At 49.0% G+C, this 17519-nt stretch overlaps 1 long non-coding RNA gene across 1 annotated transcript; it reads left to right on the plus strand.

Moving 5' to 3' along the window:
- Positions 1-9838: 9838 nt before the first annotated feature.
- On the plus strand, positions 9839-15882 carry LOC144740962 (uncharacterized). Its single transcript, XR_013589839.1, has 3 exons — positions 9839-9891; positions 14308-14375; positions 15801-15882. It is a non-coding gene; the product is annotated as an uncharacterized LOC144740962 (long non-coding RNA).
- Positions 15883-17519: the final 1637 nt, after the last annotated feature.

A 17519-nucleotide genomic window follows, 5' to 3' on the forward strand; every position in this document is an offset into this window, starting at 1 on the left:
CACACACACCTTGTCACACACACACACACGTCACACACACACGTCATACACACACACACACACGTCACACACACACACACACGTTGTCACACACACACACACGTCACACACACACGTCACACACACACACACGTCACACACACACGTCACACACACACACACACGTTGTCACACACACACACGTTGTCACACACACACGTCACACACACACGTCACACACACACACGTTGTCACACACACACACACGTCGCACGCACACACGTCACACGCGCACACACACACACGCACACACACCACACGCACACACACACACATGTTGTCACACACACACCACACACACACGTCACACACACACATGTTGTCACACACACACCACACACACACACATGTTGTCACACACACACACGTTGTCACACACACACACACGTTGTCACACACACACACGCACACGTCACACACACACACACGTCACACACACACACGTCACACACACACACCACACACACACACACGTTGTCACACACACACACGTTGTCACACACACACACACGTTGTCACACACACACACGCACACGTCACACGCACGCACACGTCACACGCACACACACGTCACACACACACACCACACACACACACACGTTGTCACACACACACACGCACACGTCACACACACACACGCACACGTCACACACACACACGCACACGTCACACGTCACACACACGTCACACACACACACACACGTCACACGCACACGTCACACGCACGCACACGTCACACGCACGCACACGTCACACACACACGTCACACACACACACACGTCACACACACGTCACACACGCGCACCTTGACTCTCTCCCCGCGTCTCCAGGAGGGGGAGGAGGCACGGAAGGTGAAGGAGGAGCGACTCGCTCAGTACGCCGCCAAGAAGTCAAAGAGTGAGTTCGCTACCAACTCACTCACCAACTCACTCACCAACTCACTCACTCGCTCACTACTCACTCTCTCACCAACTCGCTCGCTCACCACTCGCTCACTCGCTCACCAACTCGCTCACCAACTCACTCGCTCACCAACTCACTCACTCACCAACTCACTCGCTCACCAACTCGCTCACTACTCACTCGCTCAGTACGCTGCCAAGAAGTCAAAGAGTGAGTTCGCTACCAACTCACTCACCAACTCGCTCGCTCGCTCACTACTCACTCACTACTCACTCACTCACCAACTCACTCACTCACCAACTCACTCACTCACCAACTCACTCACTCACCAACTCACTCACTCACCAACTCACTCACTACTCACTCACTCACCAACTCACTCACTCGCTCAGTACGCCGCCAAGAAGTCAAAGAGTGAGTTCGCTACCAACTCACTCACCAACTCGCTCGCTCGCTCACTACTCACTCACTCACCAACTCACTCACTCACCAACTCACTCACTCACCAACTCACTCACTCACCAACTCACTCACTCACCAACTCACTCACTACTCACTCACTCACCAACTCACTCACTCGCTCAGTACGCTGCCAAGAAGTCAAAGAGTGAGTTCGCTACCAACTCACTCACCAACTCGCTCGCTCGCTCACTACTCACTCACTACTCACTCACTCACCAACTCACTCACTCACCAACTCACTCACTCACCAACTCACTCACTCACCAACTCACTCACTCACCAACTCACTCACTACTCACTCACTCACCAACTCACTCACTCGCTCAGTACGCCGCCAAGAAGTCAAAGAGTGAGTTCGCTACCAACTCACTCACTCACCAACTCACTCACTCACTCACTCACCAACTCACTCACTCACTCACTCACTCACTCACTCACCAACTCACTCACTCACTCACTCACTCACTCACTCACCAACTCACTCACTCACCAACTCACTCACTCACCAACTCACTCACTCGCTCAGTACGCCGCCAAGAAGTCAAAGAGTGAGTTCGCTACCAACTCACTCACCAACTCACTCACTCACGACTCACTCACCAACTCACTCACCAACTCACTCACCAACTCACTCACCCACTCACTCACTCACCAACTCACTCACTCGCTCAGTACGCTGCCAAGAAGTCAAAGAGTGAGTTCACTACCAACTCACTCACTCACCAACTCACTCACTCGCTCACCAACTCACTCACCAACTCACTCACCAACTCAGTCACTCACTCACCAACTCACTCACTCGCTCACTACTCACTACTCACTCACCACTCACTCGCTCACTCGCTCACTCGCTCACTACTCACTCACTACTCACTCACTCACCAACTCACTCACTCACCAACTCACTCACTCACCAACTCACTCACCAACTCACTCACTCACCAACTCACTCACTCGCTCAGTACGCCGCCAAGAAGTCAAAGAGTGAGTTCGCTACCAACTCACTCACCAACTCACTCACTCACGACTCACTCACCAACTCGCTCACTCACCAACTCACTCACTCACCAACTCACTCACTCGCTCACCAACTCACTCACTCGCTCAGTACGCCGCCAAGAAGTCAAAGAGTGAGTTCGCTACCAACTCACTCACCAACTCACTCACTCACCAACTCACTCACCAACTCACTCACTCACTCACCAACTCACTCACTCACCAACTCACTCACTCACCAACTCGCTCACTCGCTCAGTACGCCGCCAAGAAGTCAGAGTGAGTTCACTACCAACTCACTCACTCACCAACTCACTCACTCGCTCACCAACTCACTCGCTCGCTCACTCACTCACTCACCAACTCGCTCACTCGCTCAGTACGCCGCCAAGAAGTCAAAGAGTGAGTTCACTACCAACTCACTCACTCACTCACCAACTCACTCACTCGCTCACCAACTCACTCACTCGCTCGCTCACTCACTCACTCACCAACTCACTCACTCGCTCAGTACGCTGCCAAGAAGTCAGAGTGAGTTCGCTACCAACTCACTCACTCACTCACCCACTCACTCACTCACCAACTCACTCACTCACCAACTCACTCACTCGCTCAGTACGCTGCCAAGAAGTCAAAGAGTGAGTTCACTACCAACTCACTCACTCACTCACCAACTCACTCACTCACCAACTCACTCACTCACCAACTCACTCACTCACCAACTCACTCACTACTCACTCACCAACTCACTCACTACTCACTCACTCACTCACCAACTCGCTCGCTCGCTCACTACTCACTACTCACTCACCGCTCACTCGCTCACTCACTCACTCACGACTCACTCACTCACCAACTCGCTCACTCACTCACCAACTCACTCACTCACCAACTCACTCACTCGCTCAGTACGCTGCCAAGAAGTCAAAGAGTGAGTTCGCTACCAACTCACTCACTCACTCACCAACTCACTCACTCACCAACTCACTCACTCACTCACTCACTCGCTCAGTACGCTGCCAAGAAGTCAGAGTGAGTTCACTACCAACTCACTCACTCACCAACTCACTCACTCACGACTCACTCGCTCACTCACTCACTCACTCACGACTCACTCACCAACTCACTCACCAACTCACTCACTCGCTCAGTACGCCGCCAAGAAGTCAAAGAGTGAGTTCGCTACCAACTCACTCACTCACTCACCAACTCACTCACTCGCTCACCAACTCACTCACTCACCAACTCACTCACTCGCTCAGTACGCCGCCAAGAAGTCAAAGAGTGAGTTCGCTACCAACTCACTCACCAACTCACTCACTCACCAACTCACTCACCAACTCACTCACCAACTCACTCACTCACTCACCAACTCACTCACCAACTCACTCACTCACCAACTCACTCACTCACCAACTCGCTCACTCGCTCAGTACGCCGCCAAGAAGTCAAAGAGTGGGTTCGCTACCAACTCACTCACCAACTCACTCACTCACTCACCAACTCACTCACTCACCAACTCACTCACCAACTCACTCACTCACGACTCACTCGCTCACTCACTCACTCACTCACGACTCACTCGCTCACTCGCTCAGTACGCTGCCAAGAAGTCAAAGAGTGAGTTCACTACCAACTCACTCACCAACTCACTCACCAACTCACTCACTACTCACTCACCAACTCACTCACCAACTCACTCACTCACGACTCACTCGCTCACTCGCTCAGTACGCTGCCAAGAAGTCAAAGAGTGGGTTCGCTACCAACTCACTCACCAACTCACTCACTCACTCACCAACTCACTCACTCACCAACTCACTCACCAACTCACTCACTCACGACTCACTCGCTCACTCACTCACTCACTCACGACTCACTCGCTCACTCGCTCAGTACGCTGCCAAGAAGTCAAAGAGTGAGTTCACTACCAACTCACTCACTCGCCAACTCACTCACTCGCTCACCAACTCACTCACTCACCAACTCACTCACCAACTCACTCACTCACGACTCACTCGCTCACTCACTCACTCACTCACGACTCACTCGCTCACTCGCTCACCAACTCACTCACTCACCAACTCACTCACCAACTCACTCACTCACGACTCACTCGCTCACTCACTCACTCACTCACGACTCACTCGCTCACTCACTCACTTACTCACGACTCACTCACTCACTCGCTCAGTACGCTGCCAAGAAGTCACAGAGTGAGTTCGCTACTCACTCACTCACCAACTCACTCACCAACTCACTCGCTCGCTCACTCACTCACCAACTCACTCACCAACTCACTCACTCACCAACTCACTCACCAACTCACTCACCAACTCACTCACCAACTCACTCACTCACCAACTCACTCACTCACCAACTCACTCACTCACCAACTCACTCACTCACCAACTCACTCACTCGCTCAGTACGCTGCCAAGAAGTCAAAGAGTGAGTTCGCTACCAACTCACTCACCAACTCGCTCACTCACTCACTACTCACTCGCTCGCTCACTCACTCACTCACTCACGACTCACTCACTCACCAACTCACTCACTCGCTCAGTACGCTGCCAAGAAGTCAAAGAGTGAGTTCGCTACTCACTCACTCACTCACCAACTCACTCACCAACTCGCTCACTCGCTCAGTACGCTGCCAAGAAGTCAAAGAGTGAGTTCGCTACCAACTCACTCGCTCGCTCGCTCGCTCACTCACTACTCACTCACTCACCAACTCACTCACTCACCAACTCACTCACCAACTCACTCACTCGCTCAGTACGCTGCCAAGAAGTCAAAGAGTGAGTTCGCTACCAACTCACTCACTCACCAGCTCACTCACTCGCTCACCAACTCACTCACCAACTCACTCACTCACCAACTCACTCACTCGCTCAGTACGCTGCCAAGAAGTCAAAGAGTGAGTTCGCTACTCACTCACTCACTCACTCACCAACTCACTCACTCACCAACTCACTCACTCACCAACTCACTCACTCGCTCAGTACGCCGCCAAGAAGTCAAAGAGTGAGTTCACTACCAACTCACTCACTCACCAACTCACTCACTCACTAACTCACTCACCAACTCACTCACTCACCAACTCACTCACTCACCAACTCGCTCACTCGCTCAGTACGCCGCCAAGAAGTCAAAGAGTGAGTTCACTACCAACTCACTCACCAACTCACTCACTCACTACTCACTCACTCACCAACTCACTCACTCACCAACTCACTCACTCACCAACTCGCTCACTCGCTCAGTACGCCGCCAAGAAGTCAAAGAGTGAGTTCACTACCAACTCACTCACCAACTCACTCACTCACTACTCACTCACTCACCAACTCACTCACTCACCAACTCGCTCACTCGCTCAGTACGCCGCCAAGAAGTCAAAGAGTGAGTTCACTACCAACTCACTCACCAACTCACTCACTCACTACTCACTCACTCACCAACTCACTCACTCACCAACTCACTCACTCACCAACTCACTCACTACTCACTCACTCACCAACTCACTCACCAACTCACTCACTCACCAACTCACTCACTCACCAACTCACTCACTCACCAACTCACTCACTCGCTCAGTACGCCGCCAAGAAGTCAAAGAGTGAGTTCGCTACCAACTCACTCACCAACTCACTCACTCACTACTCACTCACTCACCAACTCACTCACCAACTCACTCACTCGCTCACTCGCTCACTCACTCACTCACTCACTACTCACCAACTCACTCACCAACTCACTCACTCGCTCACTCGCTCACTCGCTCACTCACTCACTCACTCACTACTCACCAACTCACTCACCAACTCACTCACTCACTCACTCACTACTCACCAACTCACTCACCAACTCACTCACTCACTCACTCACTACTCACCAACTCACTCACCAACTCACTCGCTCACTCGCTCAGTACGCTGCCAAGAAGTCAGAGTGAGTTCGCTACCAACTCACTCACCAACTCACTCACCAACTCACTCACTCACTACTCACTCACTCATCAACTCACTCACCAACTCACTCACTCACCAACTCACTCACTCGCTCACCAACTCACTCACCAACTCACTAACTCACCAACTCACTCACTCGCTCAGTACGCCGCCAAGAAGTCAAAGAGTGAGTTCACTCACCAACTCACTCACTCACCAACTCACTCACTCACTCACTCACTCACTCACCAACTCACTCACCAACTCACTCACTCACTCACCAACTCACTCACTCACCAACTCACTCACTCACCAACTCACTCACTCGCTCAGTACGCCGCCAAGAAGTCAAAGAGTGAGTTCGCTACCAACTCACTCACCAACTCACTCACTCACTCACTCACCAACTCACTCACTCACCAACTCACTCACTCACCAACTCACTCACTCACCAACTCACTCACTCACTCACCAACTCACTCACTCGCTCAGTACGCCGCCAAGAAGTCAAAGAGTGAGTTCGCTACCAACTCACTCGCTCACTCACCAACTCACTCACTCACCAACTCACTCACCAACTCACTCACTCACTCACCAACTCACTCACTCACCAACTCACTCACTCACCAACTCACTCACTCACTCACCAACTCACTCACTCACCAACTCACTCACTCACCAACTCACTCACTCACTCACCAACTCACTCACTCACCAACTCACTCACCAACTCACTCACCAACTCACTCACTCACTCACCAACTCACTCACTCACCAACTCACTCACTCACTCACTCACCCACTCACTCACTCACCAACTCACTCACTCACCCACTCACTCACTCGCTCAGTACGCCGCCAAGAAGTCAAAGAGTGAGTTCGCTACCAACTCACTCGCTCACTCACCAACTCACTCACCAACTCACTCACTCACTCACCAACTCACTCACTCACCAACTCACTCACTCACCAACTCACTCACTCACCAAGTCACTCACTCACTCACCAACTCACTCACCAACTCACTCACTCACTCACCAACTCACTCACTCACCAACTCACTCACTCACCAACTCACTCACTCGCTCACCAACTCACTCACTCACCAACTCACTCACCAACTCACTCACTCACTCACCAACTCACTCGCTCACCAACTCACTCACTCGCTCAGTACGCCGCCAAGAAGTCAAAGAGTGAGTTCACTACCAACTCACTCACTCACTCACTCGCTCACTCACTCACTCACCAACTCACTCACTCACTCACCAACTCACTCACTCACCAACTCACTCACTCACCAACTCGCTCACTCACCAACTCACTCACTCACCAACTCACTCACCAACTCACTCACTCACTCACCAACTCACTCACTCACCAACTCACTCACTCACCAACTCACTCACTCGCTCAGTACGCTGCCAAGAAGTCAAAGAGTGAGTTCACTACCAACTCACTCACTCACTCACTACTCACTCACTCACCAACTCACTCACCAACTCACTCACTCACGACTCACTCGCTCACCAACTCACTCACTCACTCACCAACTCACTCACCAACTCACTCACTCACCAACTCACTCACTCGCTCAGTACGCTGCCAAGAAGTCAAAGAGTGAGTTCGCTACTCACTCGCTCACCAACTCACTCACCAACTCACTCACTCACTCACCAACTCACTCACTCGCTCACCAACTCACTCACCAACTCACTCACTCACTCACCAACTCACTCACTCGCTCACTCGCTCGCTCACTCGCTCACTCACTCACGGCTCACTCGCTCAGTACGCCGCCAAGAAGTCAAAGAGTGAGTTCGCTACCAACTCACTCACCAACTCACTCACTCACCAACTCACTCACCAACTCACTCACTCACCAACTCACTCACTCACTCACCCACTCACTCACTCACTCACCAACTCACTCACTCACCAACTCACTCACTCACTCACCAACTCACTCACTCACCAACTCGCTCACTCGCTCAGTACGCCGCCAAGAAGTCAAAGAGTGAGTTCACTACCAACTCACTCACTCACTCACCAACTCACTCACTCGCTCACCAACTCACTCACTCACCAACTCACTCACCAACTCACTCACTCACTCACCAACTCACTCACTCGCTCACCAACTCACTCACTCACCAACTCACTCACCAACTCACTCACTCACTCACCAACTCACTCACTCGCTCAGTACGCCGCCAAGAAGTCAAAGAGTGAGTTCACTACCAACTCACTCACTCACCAGCTCACTCACTCGCTCACCAACTCACTCACCAACTCACTCACTCACTCACCAACTCACTCGCTCACTCGCTCGCTCACTCACTCACGGCTCACTCGCTCAGTACGCCGCCAAGAAGTCAAAGAGTGAGTTCGCTACCAACTCACTCACCAACTCACTACTCACTCGCTCGCTCACTCACTACTCACCAACTCACTCACTCACTAACTCACTCACTCGCTCAGTACGCTGCCAAGAAGTCAAAGAGTGAGTTCACTACCAACTCACTCACTCACCAGCTCACTCACCAACTCACTCACTCACTCACCAACTCACTCACTCACCAGCTCACTCACTCGCTCACCAACTCACTCACCAACTCACTCACTCACTCACCAACTCACTCACTCGCTCAGTACGCTGCCAAGAAGTCAAAGAGTGAGTTCGCTACCAACTCACTCACCAACTCACTCACCAACTCACTCACTCACCAACTCGCTCACTCGCTCAGTACGCTGCCAAGAAGTCAAAGAGTGAGTTCGCTACCAACTCGCTCACCAACTCACTCGCTCGCTCACTACTCACTCTCTCACCAACTCGCTCACCACTCGCTCACCATTCACTCGCTCACCGACTGTATCCATCGCTGTCTGCGTGTCTGTGTCTGTGTGTGTGTACATCGCTGTCTGTGTGTGTGTGTCTGTGTGTGTGTGTGTGTATCTGTGTGTGTGTACATCGCTGTCTGTGTGTGTGTGTCTGTGTGTGTGTGTGTGTATCTGTGTGTGTGTGTGTACATCGCTGTCTGTGTGTGTGTGTCTGTGTGTGTGTGTGTGTGTCTGTGTGTGTGTGTGTGTATCTGTGTGTGTGTGTCTGTTTGTGTGTTTGTGTGTGTGTGTGTATCTGTGTGTGTGTGTGTGTGTCTGTGTGTGTGTGTCTGTGTGTCTGTGTGTGTGTATATCTATCTGTGTGTGTATATCTGTGTGTGTGTGTGTGTCTGTGTGTATATCTGTGTGTGTGTGTGTGTGTACACCTGTCTGTGTGTATAGAACCTTCGGTGATCGCCAAGTCGTCCATCGTGCTGGATGTGAAGCCGTGGGACGACGAGACGGACATGGCCCAGCTGGAGGTCTACGTGCGCAGCGTGGCCATGGACGGGCTCGTCTGGGGAGTCTGTGAGTCACTACACTACACTACACACTACACTACACTACACACTACACTACACTACACACTACACTACACTATACACTATACTGGAGGTCTACGTGCGCAGCGTGGCCATGGACGGGCTCGTCTGGGGAGTCTGTGAGACACTCGCTACACTTATACTACTACACTACACACTATACACTACACTATACACTACACTATACACTACTATACTACACTATACACTACACTATACACTACACTATACACTACACTATACACTACACTATACACTACACACTACACTATACACTACACACTACACTACACTGTACACTACTACACTGTACACTACTACACTGTACACTACTACACTGTACACTACTACACTATACACTACTACACTACACTATACACTACACTATACACTACACTACACTATACACTACACTACACTATACACTATACTACTATACACTACACTATACACTACACACTGTTACACTACACTACACACTACACTACACACTACACTATACACTACACTATACACTACACTATACACTATACTACTATACACTACACTATACACTACACACTGTTACACTACACTACACACTACACTACACACTACACTATACACTACACCACTATACACTACACCACTATACACTACACCACTATACACTACACCACTATACACTACACCACTATACACTACACCACTATACACTACACCACTATACACTACACTATACACTACACTACACACTACACTACACACTATACACTACTACACTACACTATACACTACTACACTACACTATACACTATACTACACTATACACTATACTACACTACACACTACACTATACACTATACTACACTACACACTACACTATACACTATACTACACTATACACTATACTACACTATACACTATACTACACTATACACTATACTACACTATACACTATACTACACTATACACTATACTACACTATACACTATACTACACTATACACTATACTACACTATACACTATACTACACTATACACTATACTACACTATACACTATACTACACTATACACTACTACACTATACACTACTACACTATACACTACTACACTATACACTACTACACTACACTACACTACTACACTACTACACTATACACTACTACACTATACACTACTACACTATACACTACTACACTATACACTACTACACTATACACTACTACACTATACACTACTACACTATACACTACTACACTATACACTACTACACTATACACTACTACACTATACACTACTACACTATACACTACTACACTATACACTACTACACTACACACTACTACACTATACACTACTACACTATACACTACTACACTATACACTACTACACTACACACTACTACACTACACACTACTACACTATACACTACTACACTATACACTACCACACTATACACTACTACACTATACACTACTACACTATACACTACTACACTATACACTACTACACTATACACTACACACTACTACACTACACACTACTACACTATACACTACTACACTATACACTACTACACTATACACTACACACTACTACACTATACACTACTACACTATACACTACTACACTATACACTACACACTACTACACTATACACTACTACACTATACACTACTACACTATACACTACTACACTATACACTACTACACTATACACTACTACACTACACACTACTACACTATACACTACTACACTATACACTACTACACTATACACTACTACACTATACACTACACACTACTACACTACTACACTATACACTACACACTACTACACTATACACTACTACACTATACACTACTACACTATACACTACTACACTACTACACTACTACACTATACACTACTACACTATACACTACTACACTATACACTACTACACTATACACTACTACACTATACACTACACACTACTACACTATACACTACTACACTATACACTACTACACTATACACTACTACACTATACACTACTACACTATACACTACTACACTATACACTACTACACTATACACTACACACTACTACACTACTACACTATACACTACTACACTATACACTACTACACTATACACTACTACACTATACACTACACACTACTACACTATACACTACTACACTATACACTACTACACTATACACTACTACACTATACACTACTACACTATACACTACTACACTATACACTACTACACTATACACTACACACTACTACACTACACATTACTACACTACTACACTACTATACTACTATACACTACACTATACACTACTACACTACACTACTATACACTAGACACTACTACACTACACTACTATACTACACTACACTATACACTACTACACTACACTACTATACTACACTACACTATACACTACTACACTACACTACTATACTACACTACACTACTACACTACACCTATACACTACTACACTATACACTACACACTACTACACTACACATTACTACACTACTACACTACTATACACTACACTATACACTACTACACTCCACACCACTACTACTACCTAGCCACTACTACACTACTATACTAACACTACACTATACACTACTACACTACACTACTATACTACACTACACTATACACTACTACACTACACACTACTACACTACACACTACTACACTATACACTACTACACTATACACTACTACACTATACACTACTACACTATACACTACTACACTACACACTACTACACTACACACTACTACACTATACACTACTACACTATACACTACTACACTACACACTACTACACTATACACTACTACACTATACACTACTACACTACACACTACTACACTATACACTACTACACTATACACTACTACACTATACACTACTACACTACTACACTATACACTACTACACTATACACTACTACACTATACACTACTACACTATACACTACTACACTATACACTACTACACTATACACTACACACTACTACACTATACACTACTACACTATACACTACTACACTATACACTACTACACTATACACTACTACACTATACACTACTACACTATACACTACTACACTATACACTACACACTACTACACTATACACTACTACACTACTACACTACTACACTATACACTACACACTACTACACTATACACTACTACACTATACACTACTACACTATACACTACTACACTATACACTACTACACTATACACTACTACACTATACACTACACACTACTACACTACACATACTACTACACTACTACACTACTATACTACTATACACTACACTATACACTACTACACTACACTACTATACACTAGACACTACTACACTACACTACTATACTACACTACACTATACACTACTACACTACACTACTATACTACACTACACTATACACTACTACACTATACACTACACACTACTACACTACACATTACTACACTACTACACTACTACACTACTATACACTACACTATACACTACTACACTACACTACTATACACTAGACACTACTACACTACACTACTATACTACACTACACTATACACTACACACTTGTACTACACTATACACTACACTACTATACACTATACACTACACACTACTACACTACACTACTACACTACACTATACACTATACACTACACTATACACTACTACACTATACACTACTACACTATACACTACTACACTATACACTACTACACTATACACTACTACACTATACACTACTACACTATACACTACACACTACTACACTACTACACTATACACTACTACACTATACACTACTACACTATACACTACACACTACTACACTATACACTACTACACTATACACTACTACACTATACACTACTACACTACTACACTACACATTACTACACTACTACACTACTATACTACTATACACTACACTATACACTACTACACTACACTACTATACACTAGACACTACTACACTACACTACTATACTACACTACACTATACACTACTACACTACACTACTATACTACACTACACTATACACTACTACACTATACACTACACACTACTACACTACACATTACTACACTACTACACTACTACACTACTATACACTACACTATACACTACTACACTACACTACTATACACTAGACACTACTACACCACTACTATACTACACTACACTATACACTACACTATACACTACTACACTATACTACTACACTATACACTACACTATACACTACTACACTATACTACTATACACTAGACACTACTACACCACTACTATACTACACTACACTATACACTACACTATACACTACTATACACTACACTATACACTACTACACTATACTACTATACACTAGACACTACTACACCACTACTATACTACACTACACTATACACTACACTATACACTACTATACACTACACTATACACTACACACTATTGTACTACATGGTGGTGATGGTGGTGGTGATGTTTCCACAGCCAAACTCGTCCCCGTTGGTTACGGAATCAAGAAGCTACAGATCCAGTGTGTGGTGGAAGATGACAAGGTGAGTCGCCCACTCGCTCAGCCACTCGCTCACTCGCTCAGCCTCTCGTTCACACACTCAGCCACTCGCTCGCTCAGCCACTCGCTCACTCAGCCACTCGCTCACTCGTTCACTCACTCGCTCACTCGTTCACTCGCTCAGCCACTCACTCAGCCACTCGCTCGCTCACACACTCGCTCACACACTGGCTCGCTCAGCCACTCGCTCGCTCAGCCACTCGCTCACTCAGCCACTCGCTCACTCGTTCACTCACTCAGCCACCAACTCGCTCAGCCACTCACTCGCTCAGCCACTCGCTCACTCAGCCACTCGCTCAGCCACTCACTCACTAACTCGCTCAGCCGCTCACTCGCTCAGCCACTCACTCAGCCACTCACTCAGCCACTCGCTCAGTCACTCGCTCAGCCACTCAGCCACTCACTCACTCACACGCTCAGCCGCTCACTCGCTCAGCCACTCACTCAGCCACTCACTCAGCCACTCGCTCAGTCACTCGCTCAGCCACTCAGCCACTCACTCAGCCACTCACTCACTCGCTCGCTCACTCAGCCACTCACTCAGCGAATCGCTCACTCAGCCTCTCGTTCAAACACTCAGCCACTCGCTCACTCAGCCACTTACTCACTCGCTCAGCCGCTCGCTCACTTAGCCGCTCACTCACTCAGCCACTCACTCAGCCACTCGCTCAGCCACTCAGTCACTCGCTCAGCCACTCACTCACTCGCTCAGCCGCTCACTCGCTCACTCACTCGCTCAGCCGCTCACTCGCTCAGCCACTCACTCAGTCACTCGCTCAGCCACTCACTCAGCCACTCACTCAGCCGCTCACTCACTCGCTCAGCCGCTCACTCGCTCAGCCGCTCACTCAGTCACTCGCTCAGCCACTCACTCACTCAGCCACTCACTCAGCCGCTCACTCACTCGCTCAGCCGCTCACTCGCTCAGCCGCTCACTCAGTCACTCGCTCAGCCACTCACTCAGCCGCTCACTCACTCGCTCAGCTGCTCACTCGCTCAGCCGCTCACTCAGTCACTCGCTCAGCCACTCACTCAGCCGCTCACTCACTCGCTCAGCCGCTCACTCGCTCAGCCGCTCACTCAGTCACTCGCTCAGCCACTCACTCAGCCGCTCACTCACTCGCTCAGCCGCTCACTCACTCGCTCAGCCGCTCACTCGCTCAGCCGCTCACTCAGTCACTCGCTCAGCCACTCAGCCACTCACTCAGCCGCTCACTCACTCGCTCAGCCGCTCACTCGCTCAGCCGCTCACTCAGTCACTCGCTCAGCCACTCAGCCACTCACTCAGCCGCTCACTCGCTCAGCCACTCACTCAGCCACTCGCTCAGCCACTCACTCGCCTAGCCGCTGATCCACTGAAGCTGTCTCTCACCCGCCCCGTCCACCCCGCCCTCCCGCCCCTCTCCAGGTGAGTGTTGACCTGCTGGAGGAGGCCATCGTGGCCTTTGAGGATCACGTGCAGTCGGTGGACGTCGCTGCCTTCAACAAAATCTAAGACGGTCGGGGTCGGGGGTCGCGGGGGTCGGGGGGTCAGGGGTCAACGGACGCGGGGGGGGGGGTATGAGGAACAGCTGTGGCTGGCGGCACCACCACTACCACCACTATCACTACCACCACCACCACTACCACCACTATCACTACCACCACCACCACTACCACCACTATCACTACCACCACCACCACTACCACCACTATCACTACCACCACCACTACTACCACCACTACCACCACTACTACTACCAACACTACCACCACTAACACCACCACTAACACCACCACTACCACCACCACCACTACCACCACTATCACTACCACCACTATCACTACCACCACCACCACTACCACCACTATCACTACCACCACCACTACTACCACTACTACTACCAACACTACCACCACTAACACCACCACTAACACCACCACTACCAACACCACCACTACCACCACCACCACTACCACCACCACCACTACCACCACTAACACCACCACTACCAACACCACTACCACTACTACCACCACCACTACTACCACCACCACTACCACCACCACTACCACCACCACTACCACCACTACCACTACTACCACCACCACTACTACCACCACCACTACCACCACCACTACCACCACCACTACCACCACCACTACCACCACCACTACCACTACTACCACCACCACTACTACCACCACCACTACCACCTCCTGTGACCCCTGACACCCTGAATAAAAGTGCAAATAGCTGAACCGTGTGGGCGAGTGTGGGCGAGTGTGGGCGAGTGTGGGCGAGTGTGGGCGAGTGTGGGCGAGTGTGGGCGAGTGTGGGCGAGTGTGGGCGAGTGTGGGCGAGTGTGGGCGTGGATGAGAGAGTGTGGGTGAGAGAGTGTGGGTGAGTGTGGGCGAGTGAGAGTGAGTGAGAGTGAGTGAGTGTGGGGTGGGTGGGTGAGTGTGTGACCTGTCACAGGTGCTGGCTACAGTGGCCACTCGGGACAGAGTCATCTTGTTGGGTGACTTCACTGCCCGAGTTGGTCACGATGCTGGCACCTGGTCTGGAGTGATTGGAAGGCATGGGCCAGATCAGCTCAATAACAACGGCAGGAGGCTGCTAGATTTGTGTGCAGCCCATGGGCTTGCAATTACCAACACGCTGTTCCGGCATCGGCGCATCCACACAACATCGTGGATGCACGCCGGGTCCAAGCAAGAACATCTGCTGGACTACGTAGTGACGGACCAGCGGATGCGAGCCCATGTCCTTGACACCAGGACCTACCGTGGAGCTGATCTACCCTCTGACCATCGACTAGTCATCTGTAAGATGCGCCTGCCATTCCTCCACTCCGGTGGTGGGTGTACACCCAGGACCCCATTCCAACCTAAGGTGGCCTGGTCTCAGCTGATGAAAGTTGCAAGCGAGAATTTGATCATCGCTTGCGGCTGGGGTTGGCATCGTCCCCTACTCCTGATGTCGAGGGTAAATGGGCGAGGTTAAGGACTGTGGCTCATGCAGCTGCAATGGCTGCTTTGGGTACATGGTCCAGACCTCCCCAGAGACCCTGGCTGACAGAGGAGGTGTTCAGGATGGCTGAGAAAAAGCGACAGGCCCCACTCTCATCGTCTACAGCATCCCACG

The sequence above is a fragment of the Lampetra planeri genome, unplaced genomic scaffold (assembly GCF_965212315.1).
Source record: "Lampetra planeri unplaced genomic scaffold, kcLamPlan1.2.h2 scaffold_364, whole genome shotgun sequence".
In the NCBI taxonomy this organism is placed as follows: Eukaryota; Metazoa; Chordata; class Hyperoartia; order Petromyzontiformes; family Petromyzontidae; genus Lampetra; species Lampetra planeri.